This window comes from Mauremys reevesii, linkage group 26, assembly GCF_016161935.1.
Source record: "Mauremys reevesii isolate NIE-2019 linkage group 26, ASM1616193v1, whole genome shotgun sequence".
In the NCBI taxonomy this organism is placed as follows: domain Eukaryota; kingdom Metazoa; phylum Chordata; order Testudines; family Geoemydidae; genus Mauremys; species Mauremys reevesii.
In genome coordinates, this window is record NC_052648.1 from 10,090,133 (window position 1) to 10,117,236 (window position 27,104).

Here is a 27,104-nt window from a genome sequence, read left to right on the forward strand (position 1 = left end):
GCAGCCCTGGTGAAGGAAATGAGCCCTCCATCCATAACACTCAGTAACTGTGTGTGTCCAACTGAACCCTGACGTATCCTTCGAGAAACAAAGGCAGGGAAGCGAGCACGTTACTCCGGGCACTGATGTGCACATACGTTATGTGTGTGACTCGTGCAGTGACAGGGAGTCGTTTTCAGGATCAATTAGCGCTCTCCCAGACTCACATTTTGTTGAAGACACAGTGAGATATTAGCTTAGAAACACGGCAGGCAACAGGGAGGGCTGAGGTTAAGCAACCCGCTCCGTTCTCCAGAGGCCGATCATCGCTAACCAGGCCTTAGTGCAGGGGTTTTCCCCGTGCCCTCCCTGCCCGGTAGCAGTGCTCCTGGCAGCACCGTTTGGGAGGCGGGAGCCCAACCCACTTGGTCTGTTACTCACATCACATTGTGCCTTCCCTGAGCATCTTCCCCAGCTCACCGGCGCCACGGCCCGATTCAGGCACCTTCAGCGCAAACAGATTTTATTTGCAAATTCCAGAAACAGCAAGAAAATGATAAAAAAAATGAGAGGATTGGTACGAAAACTGGGCAGGTACCTCGAACTCCAGCGCACTCTATGGTATACCGGATAATTGTCCTACAGGCGGGAAAAGGCCTTTAACTGACAGGTGAAGGGCCACTGTCCCCTTCCACTCACGCGGTCCCATGGCCCCAGGAATGAGCACCTTGGAGAAGCAGGGCACACGGCTCTTTGGCTCTGCGTTCATGAAGTGTCCCGTTACGTCACACACTGAAACTGGCTTCATCTGTCTCCTGCTTCCCACTGATCTGGACACTAGTCAATAACCCAGGGAAGCATCAATTTCCTGCCCCATGCAGGCTGGAAGTCAGGGCCAGTGGGCCACGGGCCAGGGACTTTCAGCCAGGCTCTTTGAAGGTAAGATAGGACCTGTCCCCAGGTGACTGGCCCCTTTAAGGGAAAATGGGGCCCCTCCCTGTGATATTAATTAGTTTCCTCCCAGCCAGAGGGGCAGGACTAATTGGGTCAGGTGATAAACACCTGGGCCTCATAAAAGGGCAGAAACTGAGTGAGGCAGAGGAGCACCAGAGAGCAGCTGGGCTGCTGTGTAAAGCTCTGAACTGAAGCAGGGAGCTCCAGGGGAGCAGCCTGGGAGTTGGGTTGCCCAGAAGGGGCTGGGAGCTGAGCCCGGTGCTTGGGCTGGAGAGGAACCCAAGTAGGGTGGAAGAATCTTGGTTTTGTTTGGCCCTTTGTTCCCCTGGAAGGGGTGGTGTTTTAGTGCCACGTGCCGCCGACAGGGCGGGGCCACAGAGCCGCCACGCCTGTGACCAGGGCGCGTTCCCTGCAAATACCCGGGGGAGCGGATTGGCGAAGAGCAGCCGTGTGAGGTGTTCGGCTAGACCGTGACTAACCAGCCCCAGACGTGCGAGTGCCGCGTGCAATGGAACATACACCGTGGCCCAGCGGCTAGGGCACCAGAGGAGGAATCAAGGAGGTAGGTAGGAGGGTGCTGGGGACTGAGGTTCAGGAGCGTAACCACGGTTCTCACTAACCGTTACAAAAGAGCCCATTTACCGAGCTGGCCCAGAATCAAACCAAAGCAAACGCTAACCTCCATCCAGGAGCCAGGCTCAGGCCCTGGCAGGCCCAGTGAGCTGCCCTGACACATCATTATTTTGCCACAATAAGATCACAGGGATGGACCCCGTGTCCTCTAGGCTCCTCACCCGCCTGGCACCTTCTCTGCTCTTCCCTTCCCTGAGTCACTTTTGCTGTCCTCTCAACCTGCTCTCCTCCACCTGAGCTCATCTCCCCCACTAAGCAAATCGGCTCTGACACAGGGTTGGCAGGCGTCTCCAGCAGACCCTTTCTGTAGCATCCAGGGCTGCCTCGACCCTCCCGTGGGAGGGGGCTGGGCACGGTGCCTGCCAATCGATCTAAAAGCACAAGCAGGGTTGCACGCCACCAGTCCTCCCCCGATGGAATTCGTGCTCTGCTCCTCTATTGTCCAGAATGACGTGCACTCCTCTGGACGCAACATTCAAAAACTCCAGTTCTGTTTCCTTGCAGGAGGCAGCTGAGACAGACGATTTAGCTGAGACCTGCTCAGGCACTCGGGACTAGAACTGGGAGAAATTGTTCATGTTCCATTTATTTTTGGCGAAAAGCCCGCAGATTTGGCCTCCCCAACATATTTCACGGATTCAGGTCCATGTCACCAATTGTTTCAGTGAAAATATATTCTGAAAAAAATCAAAAGGTTCTGATTTTTTTTTTTCAGTTGAAAATGACGTTTGGTTTCAAACTTTCCTCTAATTTTATTTGCAAAAGATCGGCACTGTCTTAATAAAATGATCAGAATTGAAAAGCAACATTTTGTTCAACCTGCAACTAATTTTTTTAACTTTCTGATTCACTGAGTTAAAAAAAACAATTGTTTTCGGAGCAACCCGCAACAAATTATTTTTTCAATTTTTTGGACTTGCCGGTGAACTGAAAAAAAAATGAATTCTTTGCACGGGTCTAGTCGGACTTCCTCTGGAAGGGCCCATGGTGATGGCTTAAAGGCTTCAGGGCAGTGGTGCAGGGACGGGTGCAGTGTGAGGGGATGGTGGGAGAAGCGACATGCTCCCCCCACCCCCCAGAGCCTCCTGCATGCCATGAAACAGCTGATCGGGAGGTGCGGGGAGGGAGGGGGAGGTGCTGATCGGCAGGGCTGCAGGTGGGTGGGAGGTGCTGGGAGCGGCAGCGGGGGGAGCTGATGCGGGGCTGCTGACGTATTACTGCGGCTCTTTGGCAATGTCCATTGGTAAATTCTGGCTCCTTCTCGGGCTCAGGTTGGCCACCCCTGGACTAGTGGGTCTCTGACAATGGCCACCACCAGATGCACCATGAGAAAGTCCAAGAAAGCCCATAACGGACAATTATGAAATAACTTAACCTGCCCAATCCTAGGTATCAACATCTCCCCACAGAAGGCTCCGCTGAGTAGGTAACAGCTACACGATGACCCAGCCACACACACGCCTCATCCCCCTTTAATGACTCTTTACTCCCCTGCGTTGCTTAAGCACAGAATGGCACGATCCCGCCTAGGGGTGACTGGTGCTTCCTCTCTGAGGTGACTCAGCAACAGACATCACAAATTATATGAACCAAAGCCGCTTTCCCTATTGAGGAAATGCAGCCACCTCTGGGGCGGAACGCAGCTGCTTTTTAACAGCTCTGAACAACACTGGGCAAGATTCTAGAACAGGAAGTGAATTAGAATGGAAGTTTTAGTAAGTAACGATGGACTTACTTTCCCAAACTGGAATCTATCCAGAGCTCTAGGGTTCTTTCAGAAAAAAAGCACCAGCAGACTTGTACTTGTACTCTTGAGAAAAGTGCCAGGGGACCGTTAACAATCACAGACAGTCAGCGCCTCTGAGAGATGACTTGTCCAGCATTGCAAAAACCCCTACCACCAGGCTGGAGTATAAACTCCATCCTCAGCACTCCCTGCTGATTTACTATGAACACCTCCCTGGTGCCGTCCAACCAGACCCCCGCTGCTCTCACGTGAGCTCTGCCACGGCCGCAGCCAGAGGTGCTCTGCCGGCGCAAGACGCGGCGGATGAGTCTGTGGTGACTGGCTGGGTTGCTCTGACTGGGACCCCTGAGTTCAGTCCAGGGTGAGACAGGGGAGATAAGGGAAATTCCTTACAATCCAGGGCACTCGCCGTGTCTCCCCCATTAAAGGAGCTGACTCATGCAGGGGAGAGCGATGGAGAACAAATGGATCAGACACTTGATAACCTGGTCTTAATGTTTCTCTCCAAGCCTGCCAGGCTCCCGAAGGCTCGGCATCAGGCCAGACACGCCCCCCATCATAGTCAACTGTCTAGTGCGATGGGGGTGAGCTTCCTGGTGCAAAGGACCCTTAAGAGCCTGGCATCTGAGCAGTGCCAGCTCCAACTCGCCCTGCGCCATGGCAGGCAGGGCCTGCTGCCGTGTGCTAGGGTCCCATGCCTGCTGCTGGGCAGAGTAGACTGAAGAAGGTCTCTGTCTCCAACTCTCTTTGCTTCCAGAGGAGTTTCTGCATGCAGAGGAGTTTCAGGATCAGGCTCCTTGGGCCTCTTAAGAGTTCTGTTTATTATCTGTGAAGCCACAGAGATGGGAATGGGCTTGGTCTTCCCACATCCCATTGGCTGGGTTGGGTGTTTGCAAAGCTCTGAGACCCAGGGACCGTTGTATTTGAACTCCCCAAGCTCTGGGAAGCTCCAGTTTGGGTCCATACACACATCTTCAGGTGACCGCTCGGTCTGCTTCAGGTGCTGGCGGTGTCTTGATTAGGGCCAGAGCACCCTGTGTTGGTAGCATGAGGAGTTTGGCTACCACTGCTGAGCTCGTTTTGCTCCCACTGAGATCGACGGCCGACCTCCCATAGACTTTCATGGGGGCTGAGCCAGGCTGGTGGGTTGAGAACAAGATGCCCCAGTGGAGCTATCAGACACCTTGCACTGTACATGGAGCTATCGCCTAAGTCCAACACCCTCCACCCTAGCCAGGAGCTGCAGCTGACTCAACTATGCCACCTGGGCAAAGGCTACTGAGAGGATCTTAAAGGATCAACATGGACAACTGATCTCTGTCCGTAGGGAGAGAGAGGAGACTAACGCGATCCCAATACCCTGCTGGGCCTGAAACCCAGCTGACCGGGACTGAAAAAAACCCAGGATCACCGGTGGGGCCAGCATGACACTGCCACCTTCTCGGTTACCGAGCCCCCAGACGGGATTGATAGTGTCGAGAGATGGTTTCTTAAGCCAGAGCCTGGCCTCGATTGAGAGTAGCCGGTATCCTGCCCCCTCCCTGAAGGAAATAACTACATGCTGCACCAGCCTTCGGCCCAGCACCCTCCTCGTTGGCAAATGGTGCCTGGATCTCTCACCACCCAAAACAGTTGCTCTGGGAGGGACTTTGTGGGTGCTACTAGTGAAAGAAAAGACAACCTTCTCCATGCCCAGGACAGTCACAGCCTGGGCTTTCAAAAACCCTTTCCGACCCCGGGGATCTGACTCGGATTGCAAATTCTGTCCTACCCCTGCCCCATATGAGCTCTAGGTGGCCGGTGAGTAGGAGGAGAGGGCATTCGGGAGCTGCCTTCTGTAGGCCAGAGGGCAGCAAAATGTAGTTTCTTCTACAGGCTATCATGCTGGGCGCCACCCGGGGATGCTTCCCAGGGCCCTTTTCCTAAGGGGCTGCATCTTCTCCTCGAACTCAAACCCAACTTTGTCTGACGTTCAGAGAAGTGAGAGCAGCCCCTTCTCGCATTGTTGCTGCTCGTTCCCAAGCCGCTCTGCCGTCGGTTGCCCATGCCCAGGCTCTCTGAATCCTTTGAGGTTCACCTGTGGTTCAAGCCAGAGGATCCTACTCCCTTTGCCATTGTTTGAGTCCGTCGTACGGAAGTTGCCAGGGAGTAGGGTGGTAGGAATCAAGGTGGTCTCCATGCGTTTCCCGCAATGCTCTGCAGCCATGAGGCAGATGTCCTACCAACAGCCATCCATCATCCACGCATGAGTGCTCCCTCTCACATAAATCATGTTAGAAAGACAAGACACAATGGGGCTTTTAATTATAGAAACCATTACAAAGGATTAATGATGGCAGCAACGTGATGGATCGCCGTTACTCCCAACGTTTAGTAAAGCTTAAGTCGTTTGGGTCTGGCGGGGAGAACAATGAGCTAATGCTCCCTGGTGTGTTTGCTTTAACAACCGCTGGTCGTGAGGGACATCTGCCTCCTCCCCTTCTCTAGCAGGAGTTTGCTGATGAGCTGGTTTTGGCAAAGGAGGTGGTTGGCCTGGGATTAACTCCTTCAGCCTCTCAGAGAGCGTCACCATGCAAAGTGATGGCTCACAGGGCTCTACATGGGCCATCTGGCCATGCTGGGAAAAGGCCCCAGACACAGTAACCGCCGTGCTAGGAGTCGGAGGGGCGGGACGGCTCAGGGAACTGGGGATGGGAAAGGATACGTCTCCTTTAGGCTGGTGGGATGGACCATTGGATCTGGCAGCATCAAAACCATGTCTCATCAAATGCGATTTGCTCCCCAAGGCTCACAAGACTCGAGCAAGTTCCCGAGATCTGGGGTGCGCTGGTTAGAACAAAACCCGGGGAAGTCCAAACCATCGCACCGCCCAGCCCTCTCTGACCACCAGGGAGCTGCTGGTGGGGTTCCTTCTGGGTGCTTTGATTGGGCTATCATTCATCACCCCACTCCACTCGCTCATGACCTTGTCCGGGCAACCTCTCGCTCACAATCGGCTGAGCAGGGAGTTGACGCACCTGCTTTCCTTTAGAACCCTCACAGGATTGGCACGTGGTCAGATAATATCCCCTGGGGTCCTGCCAGCTGCCTTTCCTCCCATTGCATTCTTCTCCTTGGCTGGGCGAGGCCCATATTTGTCTATCACCTCTCGAGCTATCTATCCCTGCCTTAGCTAGCTAGCGGGCATCTGTCTTCTCCATGGATTTGCAGACACCCTCACCCCAGTACTGTAGCATTTGCTAGTAGACCTCTCTGCACAAATGTCCAGGGGCCCCCAAATTGTTCTCTTTCTCCTTTGTGCTCCCTGAAAGGGGCGTGTGTGCCTGGTGCCAGGCTGCCCGGCGAAGGAGGCTGCCATCCTTTACTAACCTACTTAGGAGACACTAGCAGATAAATCGGTTCAGGAAAATGCAAAAAGTCCACAATTGGTTCCATTTGCCTGGGGCTCTAATTATCTCTCCCCCAATGAGGCTGGCTCAGCGGGGTAAGCAGGGCGGCTGTCACTTGGCATAGGCCGTCCGCAAGCAGCCTTGCACTGCCTGCTAGGCATATGGGACACAAACACGGAGAGACTAAAGAGTAGCATTTAGCTGTCGGGAGGAGGGGGCGGGGGCTGCGGGGGGAGCTGCGCTGGCGTGTTGAGCTGCAGGGTAGAGCACTGATGGTGAGGCTCTGATTACAGCAGGGAAGGCTCGTCCCCTGGGCCTGTGTTTTTGACTGGCCCAGTTTCCATGGTATCTTTAAGTATCTGATAGTGGAAGCGAGCGTAGGGTTGCCAGGTGTCCGGTTTGCGACTGGAACGCCTGGTCAGAAAGGGACCCTGGCAGCTCCAGTCAGCACCGCTGACCCGGCCGTTAAATGTACGGTTGGCGTGGGGCTGGCAGGCCCCCTACCCGGCTCAGTGTGGCTCCCCAGAAGTGGCAACATGATCCTCGGCTCCTAGGCGGAGGGATGGCCAGGGGGCTCTGCGTGGCACCTGCAGGCACAGGCAGCGCACAGAGCCCCATGGTCGCCCCTGCACTTAGGAGCCAAGGGACATGTCGCTGCTTCCAGGAGCCGCCTGGAGCCTGCATCCCCTTTTCATGCCCCAAACCCCTGCCCCAGTGCTGAGTCCCCTCTCAGAGATCACACCCCAACTGCCAGTCCTGAGCCCCTTACTGCACCCCAAACTCCCTCCCATGCCCCAACCCCCTGTCCCAGCCCAGAGCCCCCTCCTGCACTGAAACTCCCTCCTGGAGCCTGCACCCCAAATTCTCTCCCACACCCAGTCCTGAGCCCTCTCCCGCACTCAGACTCCCTCCCAGAGCCCACACCCTGACCCCCTCCCATGCCCCAACCCCACCACAGCTCAGAACCCCCTCCCGCACTTTAACCCCCACGGCCCCACCAGGGGCCCCCACCGGCCCCCCAAACCCCCCATTACTGGCCCCACACCAGAGCCCACACCCCTCCCCACCCCAATCCCCAGCCTCAGCCCGGAGCCCCCTCCCACACTCCAAATCCCTTGGTCCCAGCCCAAAGCCCCCTCCTGCACCCCAAACCCTCATCCCTGGCCCCACCCCAGAGCCCACACCCCCTGCTGGAGCCTTCACCCACTCTTGCACCCCAAGCGCCTGCCCCAGACCGGAGCTCCCTCCAGCACCGTGAACCCTCAGTCCTGGCTTACCTCAGAGCCTGCACCCCCTGCCAGAGCCCCCCTCCCCTCCCGCACCCCGTGCCCCTGCCCCAGCCTGGTGAAAGAGTGAGGGTGGGGGACAGCAAGCGACGGGGAGGGGGAAGGAATGAGTGGGGGGTGGGGCCCTCGGAGAAGAGACGGGGCAGGGCCTCGGGGCAGGGGTGTTCGGTTTTGTGCAATTAAAAAGTTGGCCCTCCTCAGTGAGAGATGCACACAAGGCTGGGCCCCGCTGCGCAAAGCAGGACAAGGTGCCCAGCCCACAGAGTAGGGGCAGATTAAGGCACCAGCTCTTCCTAGTGAATTTGCCATGGACTTGGTTGGGAGACGGAGCAGGGCCGTATTGCTGGGAATACTGTCCCTCTGCACTGCATCGTGCCACCCACGGACACCTCATGCCAGTGCACCCAGGCCACCGTCATCGCCGAGGCGTAACGGAGGGCAGGATTCGGCCCCGTGTGTTCGACGTTGTTTGACTCCATCTCAGTCAAAGGGAGACGTTTAATCCGAGCGGGGTTCTGATGCAATCTACCCCAGGAAATAGGAGCGCAGGGCAGTACGTGAACTGGGAGGGGTTCTCGTATGCTGCTTTGGACAGCCTGACGGATTCTGCAGTTCCCAACAGCCAGGGCCGGTTGCTAAGACCTTGGGTTTCCGTTTTGACAGAAACTGTGATTTTTAAGGTAACGCTGGTATATGCCCAGAAATGAATCGTACGATTGCTGTTTCTTCAAGAGAAAGATGCCGAGTGAATTGGGCCTGATAATCCCAGCCTTTTCTCTGGCGCCTGCTGTCCCGAGACAGCTGCACACATACCGAGACTAATTTCACCCCCCACCATCACCGCAGGAGGTTGCTCAGTATGATCGACCTTGCTTTACAGCTAAGGAAACCGAGGCAGGGAGAGAGGAAGCGACTTGCCCATGGTCACACAGCGCGTCAGTGGCAGAGCTGGGGAGAGAGCTCAGATTCCCTGACTCCCAGGTTGCAGGTTGTCAAGGCCGGATTTTTGTCTGGCTTCATCTGATCCTTAGCATCCCTCGCCTGGTCCCCTGCCTGGCAGCCGGAGCGGCTGCGTTCAGCATGAGTGAAGTGTCTGTAGCAGCCATCCAGCACTAATTTCCACGGGCTGTTGTGCACTGCCAGTGATGGGATAGGAGGAGAATTCAACAGCTGAGCCTGTATTAATTCTGGACGTGTAATCTAGCATGTTGGAGGGAGAGCTGGGGGAGGGCTCGGGCTAGCCCCAGGCAGAGACCTGTTTTCCCTTCGGGAATTATGGTCACCCTAGTCTGGGAGCACAACCCCTGCTCCCCCTGCCCCGATCCGTCCTAGACAACCCCCTTTCTTTGAACTGACAGCTCCCCTTTGTCCCCTTGCCAGGTCGCTGCCCCCAGAGCCCCCTCTCGCCCCCACGGGCTTAGCACAGAGGGAGCGGGGCGGTGCCCTGTGGTCCATGTGTCACTGCATTGGCTCTCAGCAGCACCGAGCGGGGACAGATTCCCTCCAGCCACGCGCAGAGTGGGGCAACCCCTCCTGCAGGTTGGGCTTGAGGGGGCCGAACAGAGCTGCGATCAGGACGGAGGTATGTTCGCGGCACGGGGAGAGAGCTTGAACGGTACCAGCCCACGCGGAGCCTGGCGCCAGGCCAGCGTTATTAGGCTTCTCACTTTCACAAGCAATAAATCCGCCTACACGATGGAATTAAACAATATTGTTTTGAAACAAGGTCTTTCCATGGCGTAGCGATCCGGCTAAATCGATTACTAACGACGCCCCCGCAGCCCCGCGCCTGGGTCTCACCTCCCAGAATCCTCCTCCAATGCCCCACACCGCCAGCCTCTCACACGGACACTGGCTCTGCGAACACTGGTTCTGCTTTTACCGTCCGGATCATCCCAGCTGGGAGCCCCACACTTCTGGGCCGTGTCAGTCCTGTCCCCCTCCCCCCCACACACACACCCTTCGAGAGCTGGCCCCTCCCCGCGGGTGCTGACAGGGCTGGGGATCTCAGGGCTGGCCGCCTTTGGGGCTCAGCGCTCTTGAGAAGTGGCCTCGCCCCCATTGCCGAGCAGAGGGCCCGGCACCCAGCAGGGATGCACCGGCTCAGGGTGCTGGGGGGGACAGATTTTCTGCTTCGCTGGCTCTGTCTCCTGCATTGAGAGTTTGGTCAGCTCATCCCAACCACGGCCCCCACCATTCTCCTTCCCTCCCCCTTCCTCCCCGACTGCTTCCTGCCACTTCCCTCTCTCCTGCTCTTCATCACCCCCTCCTGCCCCTGATCCTCTCTGCCCTCCCAAGCATCCCTCCCCGTCCCTCTACCCTGCTCCCCTCCCCTCCGCCACCACCTGCTCATCCTGCCAGCCCCCTCTCTGCCCTCACTCCACTTTGGGGGCAGGGCCCTCCTCTCCTCCCTCTCTGTGCAGCAACAGGCACCTGTGGCCAGTTTGGGGTTTGATCCCCGACACACAGAGCTGCAGCACATCTGGGGTCTGCTCCCCCTCTTCCCGTGCCAGCTCGGCCGGTCCCTGCCTAGGTGCCAGGCTGTGCCACCAGCTCTCAGCCAGCGCTCTCCGTTCTCCTGGGCTTGGGCATCCCCCTGCCCCCTCCAGCCCCAGGAAACACCTTGCCTCTGCTTGGCAGGTTTGTGATCTGAAGCAGAAGCTCCTCACCCACCCTGTTCTCAGCTCTGCTGAAAGGAGCCCCCGGGGCACTGCCTGTCACTCCCGTCTCCCCAGCACCTTCCGCAGCCATCAGGCCATCTGCTCCAGTAGGGCAGCAAGGGCCCCCCACTGCACCATCAGGGGACCCAGCGCAGTCAGCCTGAGCCAAGGGCGCACGCAGCTGGAAAGCGAGAGCCGCTCGGCTGGTGCTGGGGAACAGAGCCCACGAGGACTGGAGAGGGCAGGGAGCAAGACAGGGCTCCTTCAAGGCTGCAGATTCAAACCCAGCCCAGGCCAGCCCCATCTGACGGCTCCTTGGTGGCCTCTGTGTGAAATTAGCTGGGGTGGGGGGTGAATTGGGGAATTCCATACGAATTGTGTTTGATACTGGGGGCTCTCGGTGCGCATCTGCGGCAGCCTGCAGACTCCATGTTCAGTGCGGGGCTGGTTGCTTTCTCTGTCGTTCAACTCCATGGTGGAAGAAATAGCAAGCAGGAGAGAAACAAGGGCCTAACAACAGAGGGTCATTTAACTTGAGTGCTCGACCATTGGAATGTAATCGCTCTAGACAACAGACCGACTCCCAACCAGGGCCACAGGCTTAGCAGGGGAGAGGTGGCCTGGCAGTGAAATCACCTGACAGAGGGTCACCTGGAGAGGCTGAGGAGGGGATCACCTGACAGAGGGTCACCTGGAGAGGCTGATGAGGGGATCACCTGACAGAGGGTCACCTGGAGAGGCTGACGAGGGAATCACCTGCCAGAGGGAGGCTGAAAGCTATAACAGGGCAGGAGCTTGTTCAGATCTCAGGTTTTCTTGTACAGCTGAGGAGGAGAGAAGCAACCCAGCATGTAAGAAGCCTGATGAAGCCGAGGATCCTGCCTACCTGCCTGAACACAGATGGTCCCACGGAACGGTGAGCTAGTGAGGGCCATGGCTGGTCGGCTCTTTGTTGCGTTTCTAATGATCTCTCGTGCTTTTGCTGTGATGAAGTAAACGAGTTGTGATGTCCTGCTCTGGGTAGGGTGTCTGGGGGCTGTCGTGTTTTATGCTTCCCGCCTGCCTCCTGAGAGAGTTCAACTGCCCCCAAGCAGGCTCACCCCTTGGGTGGGATTCTGGGAGGGGGGGTGTTTAAGCGACTAGGGTCTCTTGTGGGGGTCAGCACTGGTTCTGGGAGCTGAGAGGCTCCATTTCCACAAAGAAGTGGCAGATTGAGCGTTGTTGCCCAGGGAATACACCTAAGAGGCCAACAGGGAAAGAAGTGCTGCTGCCTGCTGAGACCCAGGGAAGCTTAAAGCGCCTGGGATCCAGAGGCCTGGATTCCCCTGGCAGTGGTGTAGGGATTGGCTGGGACCTGTGACAGGCTCCATGCCAGCTCCTGGGTCAGGTATCCGCAATAGGTTTGGCCCCTGGCTGGCAGTGGCGGCAGAAAGGCCAAGGCTGAAGTGGGCCACGCAGTCTGAGCTCCCCTCTCACTGACCCCCAGGCGGGATGTGAGGGACATTCAGTGCCGCTGCCCCGCCGATGGATTCAGGTGAACATCCCCGATGGAAATGGGGGCGAAAACAGGACTGGATGGACCGGGGTTCGGTCTGCCATCGGGGCGGGGGGGTGAGCGGGGAGGGGAAGCTGCTCCTCACCCCTGCCCGATGAACATCCAAAGAAACCCGCTCCCATGCCCTGCAGGGGGGCGCTAGTCAGCATTATCCCAGCGCCTGCAGGGCCAGCCTCCCACCTCGGAGTGGCTCCATCCCTGACCTGCAGTCTAATGATACACACACCCCTGCCGGACTGGGGACGGGGCAGGTCTCCCAGCCGGAGCAAAGCATCAGGCTACAGAGCTCAGCTGCTTAATGCTGGCAGCTCAGCGGTGCCCCCCTCGCATCCCAGCATCAGGGAGAGCAGGGGCACCTTCCTTGCCCCCGATGCTGCCCCGGTGTGCTGGGGCTTGACCCAAACGCTCTCCTCCCTTCCTTTCTCCTCCCCCTGAAGGGAGAGGATTCTTCATCCAGGGCTGGAGGATGCATAACTCTTTTAATACCCGGATCTCACATGCAGCCCCTCGCTGGCAGGCTCTCCTCTGCCACCTCCGTGTCCCGGCATCCTCTGCTCCTCGCAGCTGGCGCCATGGCGGTCCGTGCTGTGGGTTAAGGGGCTCCTCGCTGTTGAACTTTTCCCATCCATAAAGAGTAGCCGGATACCAAAGCCAGGGCCCAGTGTGTGCACGCACCTCCCCGTAAAGAGGCGACGTTACGGCTCCCTCCCAAAATGCCACCTGCTGCTCAAGAGCATAAGAACGGCCACATTAGGTCAGACCAAAGGTCCATCTAGCCCAGTGTCCTGTCCTCTGACAGTGGCTTGTGCCAGGTGCTTCTGAGGGAGTTAACAGAACAGGGCCATTGTTGAGTGTCCCGTCCCAGTTTCTGGCAGTTGGGCCCAGGGTTACATCCCAGACCATCTTGGTTAAAAACCACTGATGGACCTACCCTCCTACACAACATTCCCTAGCAACACGTTCCACAGGCTAGCGGTGCGGTGTGCGAAGTAGCACCTCCTTAGGTTTGTTTTAAACCGGCTGCCTATTGATTTCATTGAAGAGTAAATAACACTTCACTATTCACGTTCTCCAGCCCGGTCATGATTTTATAGACCTCTCTCATATCCCCCCCTTAGTTGTCTATTTTCCAAGCGGAACAGTCCCAGTCTTTTTAATCTCTCCTTGTGAGGAAGTTCTTCCATACCCTTTATCATTTGTGCTGCCCTTCTCCGTACCTTTTCCAATTCTAATATATCTTTATTTGAGATGGAGCGACCAGAGCTGCAGGCAGTATTCAAGGTGTGGGCGTACCATGGATTTATATAGACGCATTATGATATTTTCTGTCTTATCTGTCCTACCACTCGCTGAGCTTTGTTGACAGGCCGCTGCACGCGGCGCGGATGTTTTCAGAGAACTATCCACGATGAAGGAGCTTAAGGAACTGAAAAGGGCAGTGAGAAGTGAGCCTAGTCATAGCAATTACAGAGCTGCATTTGCATATCCCACACTAAGCTCTGGAAGGGTTGGGGCAGGAGGCTGGAGTACCTTAACCATTATCAACAGGGGGAGCCTGCTGGAAGAGTAGGTAGGGGATTGGACTGGAAGTGGAGCCCACCAGCCAGGCTGCATCCTGTCAAGTAGCTAGTCCTGCCATTTCGTAGCCCGTCCCTAGAAGATGTGATGAAGAGTGAGGACGATATTGGCATTATACGGCCTGCCACATGTCCACCGGAGCAGGGCTGCTGCAGCTTGCAAAGCACGGGTGGAATGGCAAATGCCGGGAAAGTCTCGGAGAGTAGAGGGCTCTGGGGCTGGTAACTGGGATGCCTTTGCTTCTGTGTCCCTCACCTCAGCATCTTTGAGAACCTGGGCACTCATCCCCGTTCCGTCCCCTCCTGCCTCTGGGCTGGCTGACTGCAGCCAAAAGTAGAAGGAAGCCTCCATGCTCCCCGGGTTTCTGATCCAAGCGGAAGCAGGAACCACCAGGAATATCATGGGAGGGCCTGTTCGCCAGAGAGTTCCAGTTTGATCAATCAAACCAAAGGAGCAGGAAGAAACTTCTGAACATCTGGGTGCTCAGCTGGCCTGAGTTGCCCATCGCTTCTTGCCAGATGTAGTGCAGACCTGTAAGCTGGGGGCTGGTTTGGGGTCAGTGAAGCCTACCAAGGCATGGACACAACCCTGGAGTGATTTGAGGGGGATGGGAGATATCTCCCCTACTCTGGCAATTTAACTCTTCTGTTGATGTCCTCTGCTTGGTAAAGTGAAACTCCATGGTCCTGGGGATGGGACCTAGCATCTCTGAATCGTAAAAACCACCCTGTTAGCAAGGCTGTGGCAGGTTTATGTACCTCTGTCTGTTCCCAACCACCACTAGATGGGGACCGAACTGAGTTGGGTCAGGCTGCATTAACTGCATGACTCCTGCATTTTCACTCCAGGTCCCTTGTCTCTCGAATACAGCTTTCCTGTCCTGCAAAGATTTTTGAGATTTCAAACACTTTTCAAAGTTTTCACAAGCCAAAACCCTAAAGATTTTTTTAAAATAAATAAAAAATGGTCCTTTCACCTAAATAGATTTTTTGTTCTCTAATTAGCTTACATGTCTACACAGAGCATCATTTCAAACTGGAATTTTTCATTTCAAAAATATTAAATACAAGATTTTGAAAATGTCAAAACATTAATACATTTTCAGCTCAAGAAACTGATCAGAGCTAACCCTTCTCGTGAAAAGTTGGGGTTTTGCTTACCTCTCTTCCCACCCCCACCACCAGAAGATGTCTAGAAAGCTCCTCAGATACAAACTTCCACCCCTTCCCCTTGGCTGGAGAAGCCAAGCAGCAGAGAAGCTGGGTCTCAGCTTGGAGACCTGGCGGTGCTGTAAGAGGTCGGAGCGTTACTGACCGTTCTCTGCCTGCATTATCTCTCCCTTCAGCTTCCTGTCCATGGCGTTGGTGCCACCAGAGCAGACAGAACCCCAGAGTCTGGCAGTGACCGTGGGCTCTGTGCCACCGGGAGCCCACCAGCCAGGCTGCATCCTGTCAAGTAGCTAGTCCTGCCCTTTCGTAGCCCGTCCCTAGCTTGTGACCCAAGGGTCCTGCTATCAGGGGCCATCTTGCTAGTTGCAGCATCTTCCCGTCTGTCTCCCTGTTCGGTGTCTGTCTGGCTAGTCTCTCTCTCTAACCTGTTCGTATTCACAGCTCTGTCGCTGCCTCCCTCTCCCCCTGGAGTGGGTTCAGAGTGCAGCCCTGCTGGCAGCGGAGCAGAGGGGCTGAATGGGGGGGAGCAGCGCTCAGGCGCTGGGAAAGGCAATCTGGGGGCAGCACACGCCGCGTCAGTGAGGTGTGAAGTCTCCCCCTGAACCTGTCCATGAGGAAGGAGCCAGCCCTCTGCAGGGGCTGCGTGACCGGCCCCAGGGCAGCCCGGGGCCTAGGGTCACCGCTCACTCTGAGGCTGAATCAGGGCAGGGCCGAGTGAGGCTGGCATTCAACGTCCACCTCCGACAGTGGGGGCAACTGAAGCCCTGAGAAGGGACGTGACTCGTCTGGAGCTGGGAACGAAGCCCACAAGCCCTGGGGCCCAGGCCTGGGCCTGCCTGTAAAATACCCACCCCTCCGTGCGTGCGCGCACACACACACACACACACACACGACAGCTGCCATAACAGCCAGCACCGCAGGGACTGACCCAGGAACCTGACGAGCTAAAAGCCTGAGTGGCTCCCACCAACGCCTACCCCCCCATGGCACGAACACAGAGGGGCCATGTAACGCTCTAACCAGCTTCCGTCTCCATTTACACCACACGCCATCTTTCCACAACAGCCCTGCCTGCCGTCCTCCTTCCCCTCTCCCCAGCACTGCACGCAGCCCGGAGGGCTCAGCCCGCTCTCCCTCGCACATCAACCTGCTGCGGCTTTTTCCTTTAACCCTCAGGCCTTATCAAGGTCAAATGTCCCAGCTGCTCCAGCCACCACAGAGCAGTCCCCAAATCTCACAGAGGCGGGAGCGCTGTTTAATTCGATTAAGCGCAGTGACAGCAGCTGGGTCCCTGGGGCACAGGCAAGGGAAGGCACCTGGGATGGCTCCCGCCTGCCAGGTGCAAAGGGCATGTTTGCCGGCTTTGTCATCTCAGTGCCTGGAATTCTAATGGCCCTGGAAAAGCTGCTCCGATGATGCTATTCGAAAATGAGCTCAGAGCTGCCTGGAGGGGTTCGATGCCATGGCAGGATTCGCACAGGGAGAGATGGGGATGGGGCCGCGCAGTTCACAGGACCCTGGTGCAGCTGAGCCCGGGAAAAATGTAGGATCCTGTGCTGGCTGGGGACGAGCGGGGCCTTCATGAGTCTTTCCGCCTCTGCTGTGTAAATGCGACCGCTGACAGCTGTTACATGCGAGAGAGGCAGAAATGAGAGATTGTGAATCGCCCTCTCGCTGAAAAGAAACTGAGGGGTCCCAGCTCCCCAGATCCAGAGAGGGGGCTGAGTGGACAGATTTCCTGCAGGCTGCTGAGTGCATTTTCTGCCCAGAGCCCCAACTGGACAGAGACAGCATCAGCTCGGCTCAGCCATTCCTCACAGAGTGCTTTCCCCGCCCCTCCAGTAACTGAAATGCTCACAGGTAGCTCGGCAATCCGCACACTCTTCAAAATCCAGCCCTGAAACAAACTATTGAAGGGCCCGCCCTGGCCATTGATTTTCCCCCCTCTCCCCGTGTCTCCCAAATAGGGTGACCAGACAGCAAATGTGAAAAATCGGGACAGGGGGTGGGGGGGTAATAGGAGCCTATATAAGAAAAAGACCCAAAAATTGGGACTGTCCCTATAAAATCAGGACATCTGGTCACCCTACTCCCAAAGCTCCTAATGAACCAGGCTTTGAAAGGTGCAATACCCCCTGCACCCACTAGGCTGCCCATCACATGCCCAGCCGGTGCCATGATTAGGGAATGTGCCAGGTGCCGGGTCCCAAGGCGATTGGTTCCCTTGCTGCCTTCTCGGTGGATATCACTTGCTCAGCCTCTGGTGCTGAGCAGGTGCCCCTCCCATGTACCTTCTCCCACCCCCCAATGCCCCCCTCTGCTCTTTCCCGGTACAGTAGCAGAAGTTCACGCAGAGGGCACAGCGCGGCTGCCGTCACGAAGCCTCCCCATGCAGCCTCTAGCTTCCCGCAGCCTTCCAAGCTTGTCTTTTAATAGCGGTTTCGTCTTTCCAGAGCAGCAGGTCTGGAAGATCCCTGTCAGGTTGCATTACCTCTGCCCTGCACAGTGCTCCAGGTCTGCGTGGGCTCCACAGCTGCAGGGAACCCGCCTGCATTGCTTGCTCTCACCCTTCGGCCTCCCCGTCCCCTCCGGGTCCTGGCCTGACATGCAGGGCTGCAGGATTCCTCAGTGGAAGGAGCACAGGCTTTTCTTCAGCTGTATTTCTTTTATCAACATGGAGAGGGGGTGGGAGAGGTGGGACCTGCCAAGATGCACCTGGGGGAGCAAGGCCTGCTGGTTATAGCACCTGACTGTGAGTGAGGGTCCTGGGTCCTATTTCTGCTTCTACTCCTGGCCTTGGGCAAGTCACTTCAATTCTTGGTGCCTCAGTTTCCCCTTCTGTCTCAAAGGGGATAATAAGGCTTCTCCCCCCCCACACACTCCCAGACATAGCTTTGAGCGGCTTATTTAATGTGCGCAGCGAGATAGCGAATTGTTGTTACAGCCCATGACCCCAGATGAGGGACATGAAGAAAATAGCTGTGTAGGCAAGAGTGGAATTTGCTCTGTTAGCAAACCTGGCATGATCTGTCATCTCCGATTGGTGAGGCCGCACTTCTGCATGGCTGGCTGGCTGTGCTTAGAACAGGGCATCCCCTGCAAGAGCAGGTAATGCCCTCTCAGGCCTGTTATAATCCTCTCTTGCAAGGCTTGGCTACGGTTAGTATGTGGAAGGCAGATGGCCACTTGAAAACCTGGGTCACTGGTCTTTCTATACTTGGTGCTCAAGGGAGTGACTAGACTAAGACTGGGAGTCAGCCCACCTGGGTTTCTGTTTCTAACTAGTGAAGTGTGTGATGTTGGGTAGGTCACATTCCTGCTCTGGGCCTCAGTTTTCCCCATCTGTAAAATGAGTCTAATGATTCTGAGCTTCTCTGGATGAGATGTGCGAGGTCAGCAGTTGGGTTATTACTAAACCCAGGATGCAGCATGATGCTACGGGGTGCTGCCACGCTGTCCTGCATGAGAGACTGCGTCACCTCAGACCAGACCAAGTCTAGTCACTGAGGAGCTGAGGCCCAAACTCTGAAAAGTGCCTAGTGAGTCTGAGTGCTTCAATTTTGGAGCAACTTGCCCTCTAATAAAGGGGCCTGATTTTTCAGAAAGTCCTGAGCACCTGCCCTCTGAAAACCAGGCTCCTTTAAGGTGTCTCAAGTGGGCCCCCCAAAATCATTAGCTGCTTTTGAAAATGCAGGCCCAAGACTGCGGGTTTCTCCTGGTGCCCTGGCCAAGTTCAAGTCTGGATAATCACTTCCTGCCCACTGAAGTGCCCCTGGCCCTGCCTTCGGGGTGTGGTAGAACACTTCACTGCCAGTCCTCCGTGTTGCCGTGGGCTGCCGGTTACTGCATTCCACCCCAGAGGCAGCTGAATTTCAGCGGTGACTTCCGTCTGGGGCAAGCACTCTGGGTTCCTTCGAGAAGACTGTTGCTACACAAATGTAGGACAGAAGTTCCTTGGCAGAGCCGCGAGGGTGAGGGGGAAGCTTTCACAGCATCTGCCCACACCGTGTCTGGCTCTTGCTAATCCCGGCCATTCCTGACATGAACTCACAGTATAGAGATCTAGATCCTTAACTTTGGAGCTGCTGGGTCTCGGTACGAGGCATATCTCTAGCAGAGACCCTCAGAACCCCTTGCAGCTGGGGCTGGCTGCACTCAGACCTGAATGAATAATTTGCTGCCAATATGTTATTTGACAGATTTAGCCTCTTCATGCTCATGGAATATCTACCAGCAGACTGCAATTTCCTTCTGCTTATTCGTTATACAGATTTATGCAGCAAGGGTTTCTTTGGAGATTCCTCTCCCCCCCCCCCTTTGGATTGATCACAAATCAACATTCAAGCTGGGTTGCTTAGCTGGGATCGGGCAGACGTGTCACGTGGCATGTGCAAATTAAAAAGGGGTTCCCTGCTGGTAGTTGAGCGCACGATGTTGGAATCCACTTCCCTGGAAAGCGAACGCAAATGGAGCGCAAGCAACATGCACTGGGTTGAATGTTCAGGCTGCTATTCCTAGCCACTGCTTTGCAGTATTCACCCAACTCTGGGGCTAAGCACATCCCATGAGTTTTGTGAGTATCTTGCCCGCTTGGTCTGTAAACTCTTGGGGGGCAGGGAACCTGCCTTGCTCTGTTTGTGGACAGATACTTACCTGGCCCCCATTACTGCAGTACTTAGCACCTCGCAACCTTCAGTGTTTTTTTCCTTACAACACCCCTGTGAGGTAGGGAAGGGCTATTCACCCCCACTGTACAGAGGGTAAACTGAGGCAGAGATCCACTCAGTGGGACAGCAGGGAATTGTACTAGGGTCTCTCAAGGTACTCACTTAACCACTAGACCATCCCTCTTCTCTGAACTTAACAAACCCTGACTAGCGTGCTGTGCCTTGATGAATGACCGACCCACCCCAACTCTTTTGTTCTTTCAGAACATTGCAAACGGCCCGGGATCAGCACTTCGCCAGATCTTCTATTTCAAGCTGAAAGACTCCTGGTTCTGCATGAAACAGAGAGCACAGGACAACATCAGGGCTTCACTGGAAACCCTGCTGGCTTCTCTGATGCTTTTTCTTTTTCCAAAACCCCTTGCTGGCTGAGGACAGCGGCTTTGTCCCTAAAACAAAGGAACTGAAATCCAATCCACCAGCTCAGTGGCTTGCCAAGGTGGAAGGGAACAGCAGGCGAGCTGTGCAAACGCACAGGGCTAATTTGTGGGGCGTCGATCTCCTTTCACTTGAGCCGGGCGGGGGGCACTTGTTACAGGCCTGTATGCCGCACGTGTGGGTTTCCGATCACTCCTTTGCCTCTGCACCTGTGGCTTGGTTCCCATTTGGCATTTGAGACTCAAAGCTACCAAAGCAAAGTTGGCATCACTAGACCCGGTGAGCACCGGGAGGATTTGTTAAAATTAAAGGGAAACTATCTGACTAGGAAGGTTTGCAAGACCCTCAACTCTGATCTAGCTTAAAATGATTCGAGTCTGATAGGGTAACAAAGACCCTCCACATGCTTGAGATAATTATACCTAGCTCATGTATTGTGCTTTTCCTCAGCGGATCTCAAAGCACTCCGCAATCTTGAATTGGATGTAATGAAGTTACATCTTGTTTGTTTTTACTGAGTCTCCATAGGATTAATTCCCATGGCTGTACAGTATATAGATGTATTTACTTTAATTCCAAAGCACTTTACAAGAAAATATTAGATAGCTGGAGAAATCACATTACCCACCCCTGACATGCAGCTGTGCCTGGGGCAGAGCACAACACCACTTTAACAGCGGCACCGCACACTGGTGTAGATAATAGACAGCGAAGGAGACCACGCCCAGCTAAAAGCCCGGGTGGAGGTTAGGTAGGCAGATGGAATTATCTGACCTGCAGTTTCATCAGGACACTGGCTCTGCCCGCCTGGCTCTTTTGAAAAATACAAGGTGATCGTTAATGATCACAAGCAAGGAAGAGGTTCATTTTAGGTACCTGAAAAACATAGGAGCTGCCTATCCCTAGTATGGGCCATCACGTCGGATTGCCTCACGTGCTTATCCCCATTTTGCAGATGGAGCACTGAGGGGCTATGGGACTTTCCCAAGGGCGCACAGGAAGCTTGTGCCGGAGCAGGGGACTGAGGCCGGTCTCCTAACATCTTGATTAGTGCACTGGCCACTTGACAGTTCTTCCTATGTTCAGCAGTGTGGCCTGAGGGTGTTTGGTTTAGTGCTGACTTAGAGGTAAAGAATAACCCCACTTCTTGCAGCATAGGGGCTTTGCCTCCCCCGGATAGCCTAGGCCCGGCCCTGATTAGCTTGTAAGAACATGCTACGGAGGCGGTATTGCTGCTTCTGTCAGTGACTCAGTGAGACCCACACAGCAACTGCAACAGTGGGCATGGCTACTTGTGGGGTCCCCGCTGCTGGCTTCGCAGCCACAGTTCCCCAGCAAACCCCGTTCCCTTGAGCCCTGACGACACCATGGTGGTGGTGGTGAATAAAGAAATCAGCTGCATGCAGGGGATTTGTTGTTGATGGACAGAAAGGGCCAGGTCCATTTCAGCTGCATTGGACACACAAATGTGGCTCATCTTCTTGGGGTTCTATTGATTCCAGGCCTAGGCGGCCCAGGCGTGAAGGTGTCAGGAAGCCTGGTGCCATCTCAGGAACTCCTGGTGCCATCCTAGGCTGTGACTCCGTCCAGTTCCCAGCAGGCTTGCTGGCCCTTTGAAGCACAGGGCCCGAGAGGCAGCTAATTCAGATGAGAAAACTGCCGCCAGCCAGCCCAACAGTATGGCAGGGGAACCTGGGAGGCTGAGCTGGAGGCTCCATCCCAGCCCTGGGGTGGGCGTTTCACATTGCTCAGGAGTGACCTCTCTGGACAATTCAGCATCGATGGGAAATACGGATATAGAGAAATCCTGGATGCTCCAGGTGTCTTGCTGCCATTGAGGGGGCTCCAGGCCAGTTTTCTCACTTATGAGCTGATGGGTGAAGCCAGGCAGGATTGCTCCGTACAGGGGACTGAAGAGTTTGCTCAGGTGTGTAGAGGAGGGGGTGGAGTTTGTTTGGGAGTTCTGTACTAGGGTGACCAGATGTCCTGATTTTATAGAGACAGTCCCAATTTTGGGGTCTTTTTCTTATATAGGCTCTTATTATCCCCCAACCCTGTCCCGATTTTTCAGATTTGCTGTCTGGTCACCCTATTCTGTGCGGATGAAAAGAGCCAGCCTGGCAGCCCTGGAGAACTTGGTCCTTTCTTTCTCTACAGAGCAGGTACAGTATGAGCAGGGGGAGGGCGAGCTTCCCCCCACCCCATAGCCACTGCGTGTCTTAACTTTTGAGCTGGAGGGGCCAGCGCTAGGCATGAGAGAGGAATTCAGTCTCCAGGGCCCACTGAGTCCTTCCCAACCTGCTGGGACTGCCAGCAAGGGGGGCCGTGGTAATGGTTTTTCTTGTGATGTCTGAGAGAGACCCAGCATGTGCTTTTCACACAGGCCACCAGGTGAGATGCTTTAGTTGGGATTGGTCCTGCTTTGAGCAGGGGGTTGGACTAGATGACTCATGAGGTCTCTTCCAACCCTGATACTCTATGAGGACAAAGGCCAAGAGGAGCAAAGCTGGAGGCTTGAAGTGTAACAGCCATATCCGTGTGTACACACTCAAATGCGTGGCGTGATTTTCAGAGGTTCTGAGCACTCTCAGCTCCCACTGAAGCCAATAGGCAGCGGAGACAGCAAACACCGCTGGCATGTCAGGCCACTTGCTGCGCTTCGGTGCCGAGCTACAGGCATCAGCGTGAACTCCTGCTCCGATTGAAGTCAATGGCAAAATACACTGGGGCCAGGATTTCACCTTCAGCGTCTGCCTTTAGGCACCCGGAACTTAAACTCTTTCTAAATTGTCTTGGTCCCAAGTTTTACAGACTTAGTGTCCTAAAAATTAGGCACCTAAAATTGTATTTAAGCAGCTAATGCAATATTCAGGTACTACAGGCTGCCTTTGGGTGCCTAAATATGGACTAAATTGCGCCCAGATCTGAAAACGTGGCCCTCGGGTACCACACCCTTGGAATGAGGCTTGCTGAACGCCTTTTGCTAAGGCAAACCAAACACCCTGTGTGATACTGCAAAACAGGCCCCCGATTTCAGACGTTCCGCAATTGCTTGGTGGTGCAGTTGGTTTTTTCCTTCATGGCTGTTTTTAATACTTTATGCCTAATTGGCGGGTATGACCCATCTCCGTCAGAAATACAGGCACTCGGCCAGAGAACTTTTATTGAATTGCTAATTTTTTTTATTAAAAGCAAATGGGATTGTTGACAGTGCAGGCGGTTAGTGTTTGCAGAGCAATAGCGACAGGCATGGCGCTTTCCAGGCAAATAAAAGGAAGAAATCTCTTCCCCATGGGCTTTAGAATCTACATTTAAATAACTCGCACATAAAAAGTGCAGCAGATCAGTGTGGAGGAAGGGGCGGAGAACTGAGACAGGGGCAGCAGTTTAGATGGGGAGAAGATAACTGCTTGTGGGGGGCAGCATCGATTCTTTTCTGCAGAGAGCAGGTCACGTACACAGATTTATTTGGCTAATCACCTTTCAGAATAGCCCTCAGCACTCGTTATAAAGCATTTTTCATCCACAATCTCAAAGCGCTTTTATAAAGCAGGGTCCGTGTTATGGTCACCATTCTACAGAGGCACAAGTGGAGACCCAGGGAAGGAAAAGCTTGCCCCAGGATCACACAGTGCCTAGGTCAAAGTCGTACTGATTAGCCCAAGGTCATGGAGCAGGAGCGACTAGAACCCAGCCTCGTGTCTCTCAGTCCCCTGCTCCAGCCACCCGAATTCTTCCAAATTCACGTCAGTCCCTTTGGTTGTGGGTGGGTTCCCCAGGCGAAGTGTGCTCTCGGGCGGAATTTGAATGAGGAGAGTGGGAGAGCGTTCTCAGCATCAGGAGCGGCATGGGAGACGTCAGTAAGTGGGAGGAAACCAGAAAAACCCACCAAGCATTCTGGCCTGGGAGCGAATGCAGGAGCACGCCAGCACCCTCCATAGCGCCTGTTCAGATCATCACCGAGAGCTGAGAGGGGCGGAGGGTTTTTTTTTTTATTTGGTGAAGAAGGTGGGGTGTGTGAAGAGCAAATGTCGTGTGTGTGTCTCAGGACAGGGGCTGGGGCAGTCAGGGGGTGGGGCAGCGCAGCCTTGAGAGCCTGAGACAGGCCCTGAGGAGGCTGGAGAGCCGGAGCCAGGAGCTGGGAGGCGCTGAGGAGCCAGGGAGCAGGAGAGGGGGGCGGGGCGGGACAGAAGGAATCGCAGCCGCAGGTGTAAACCCTGAGCAGCCAGTGGCCTGCTGGCGCTAGCGGGGGGCGTACGTGCACACTTTCAGTGCACGCCGGCCAATCGGGTGGTTCTGCTGTAGCCCATCTGGGCTCATTAATCAGCCTGGAGACTAAAGGAGCTGGTCCCTGGCTCAGCTGCCCAGGCCCTCTCAGAAAGGAGAAGTGTTCCTTTCTTGCTCTTTTCTTTTTTTCTTTTATTCCCTCCTCTGCTTTGATTTCTGAAGGCCCTGGACCATCTGCCTTTTGTGGGCTGCAGAAGCACCCTGACTTTCATTTGGACTATGCCCCCACAAGGGAACAGATGTCCTGAGCGGCACAGCTGGAGGACTGTGCTCTGGACTCCATAAGAACGGCCAGACTGGGTCAGACCAAAGGTCCATCTAGCCCAGTGTCCTGTCTTCCAGCAGTGGCCAATGCCAGGTCCCCAAAGGGAATGAACAGAACAGGGAATCACCGAGTGATCCATCCCCTGTCGCCCATTCCCAGCTTCTGGCAAACAGAGGCTAGGGACACCATCCCTGTCCATCCTGGCTAATAGCCATTGACAGACCTATCCTCCAGGAACGTATCTAGTTCTTTTTTTAACCCTGTTATGGTCTTGGCCTTCACAACATCCTCTGGCAAGGAGTTCCACAGATTGACTTTGCTTTGTGTGAAGAAATACTTCCTTTTGTTTGTTTTAAACCTGCTGCCTATTAATTTCATTTGCTGACCCCTAGTTCTTGTGTTATGAGAAGGAGTAAATAACACTTCCTTATGTACTTTCTCCACCCCAGTCATGATTTTATAGACCTCAATCATATCCCCCCTTAGTCGTCTCTTTTCCAAGCTGAAAAGTCCCAGTCTTATTAATCTCTCCTCATACGGAAGCCATTCCATACCCCAATCATTTTTGTTGTCTGTTTCTGAACCTTTTCCAATTCCAATATATCTTTTTTGAGACGGGGCGACCACATCCGCACACAGTATTCAAGATGTGGGCATACCATGGATTTATATAGAGGCAACATGATATTTTCTGTCTTATTATCTATCCCTTTCCTAATGAGTCCCAACATGCTGTTTGCTTTTTTGACGACTGCTGCACATGGAGCGGATGATTTCAGAGAACTCTCCACAATGACTCCAAGATCTTTCTTGAGTGGTAACAGCTAATTTAGACCCCATCCTTTTATATATATAGTTGGGATTATGCTTTCCAATGTGCATCACTTTGCATTTATCAACATTGAATTTCATCTGCCATTTTGTTGCCCGGTCACCCAGTTCCCTTTGTAGCTCTTCACAGGCTGCCTGGGACTTAACTGTCTTGACTAGTTTGGGATCATCTGCAAATTTTGCCACCTCACTGTTTACCCCTTTTTCCAGATCATTTAGGAATATGTTAAATAGGACTGGGCCCAGTACAGACCCCTGGGGGACACCACTATTTACCTCTCTCCATTCTGCAAAATGACCATTTAGTCCTACCCTTTGTTTCCTGTCTTTCCAGGACAGCCCCACGACAATGCTGCAGTGTAGGGAGCGACCTCTGAGATGGCCGGGTGCCCACCCTCTCCCCAAGGGAGTGCCAGAGAGGTATAGAGATGGGCGGGTGCCCGGCCGGGTGCCCACCCTCTCCCCAAGGGAGTGCCAGAGAGGTATAGAGATGGGTGGGTGCCCGGCCGGGTGCCCACCCTCTCCCCAAGGGAGTGCCAGAGAGGTATAGAGATGGGCGGGTGCCCGGCCGGGTGCCCACCCTCTCCCCAAGGGAGTGCCAGAGAGGTATAGAGATGGGCGGGTGCCCGGCCGGGTGCCCACCCTCTCCCCAAGGGAGTGCCAGAGAGGTATAACTTATTGCCCTACTAAAGGAGAATTGCTGTTAGCTGTATGCAGTCTATGGGCTATGCCACAGCTGAACAGTTCGGATTCCAGTCTGCAGAGGGCAGTGGAGGCTGCACGGCTAGACAGTTACAATATCATTTCCTTACGTATCTCTCCAGGTTCTTAGTTGACCCCATACAATCTGGGAGCATTTTCCTGCTGCCTCATCCACTCCTGGACCTCAGCCCAAAATGCTGCTCTTAGAAGCAGGGACAGGCTCTGGCAGACAGAACTCCTCCTCCTCCTCCTCCCAGGGCCCCGTCCGCAACTGGGCTGAAAGCAACCTGGAATCAGGCCTCATGTGTCGGTGGGAAGCTCCTGCTGCAGCATCTTCCCCTGCTTGTTCCTGGCAGTTTCTCCCAGGCCACCTCGAGGTTTGTTGTTTTTTCTTTTGTTTACTGAATCAGCTGAATCTGGTGTTCATATAACAAGTAGGTTGGTGCTGCAGGGAAAAGCCAGGCGCTGTCACACGGGTGCATGCTGTGCACAATTCTCCCCGCAGCTCCTCCAGAGCACGTCCTGCAGCCCCGTCTGCTGTTCCCAGGGCTTAATCGGTAATGAAAGAGGTGCCAGGGTTCGAGCAATGTTTGTGCTTTCATAACAGCTGTGGCAGAGGGTGCCCAGGCTATGACCTGCCAAGCGCTGGCTGTTCTGCTCCTAACTTTATTCACAAGGATGCTACGCAGTCAACAAAATACCTGCAACTTGCTGTATCTACACAACAGCAGTAGGGGGCGCTCTACTATTCCTTCCAGTACTGAGCCAGGAGAAAGGGAGTGCGGGAGCAAGTCGGGGGCGGGAGGGAGGAAGGGTAGAGGGACACCAGCTTGGAAGTCCCAAAGATGGGACACTCCATCTTCAAAGGAAAGCCTCATCGGGACTGCAGAGAGAATCTCCGGAGGGTGGAGATTGGATTGGGAGGCTGTCAGCAGCTGCCAGATGCTGGGGAGAACAGAATAGC

At 54.7% G+C, this 27,104-nt stretch overlaps 1 long non-coding RNA gene across 1 annotated transcript; it reads left to right on the plus strand.

The window, feature by feature from the left end:
* The first annotated feature begins 1,227 nt into the window (after nucleotides 1-1,227).
* On the plus strand, nucleotides 1,228-26,471 carry LOC120391926. The gene is made up of 5 exons (XR_005591535.1): nucleotides 1,228-1,495; nucleotides 11,473-11,564; nucleotides 19,882-20,334; nucleotides 22,127-22,217; nucleotides 26,263-26,471. It is a non-coding gene; the product is annotated as an uncharacterized LOC120391926 (long non-coding RNA).
* Nucleotides 26,472-27,104: the final 633 nt, after the last annotated feature.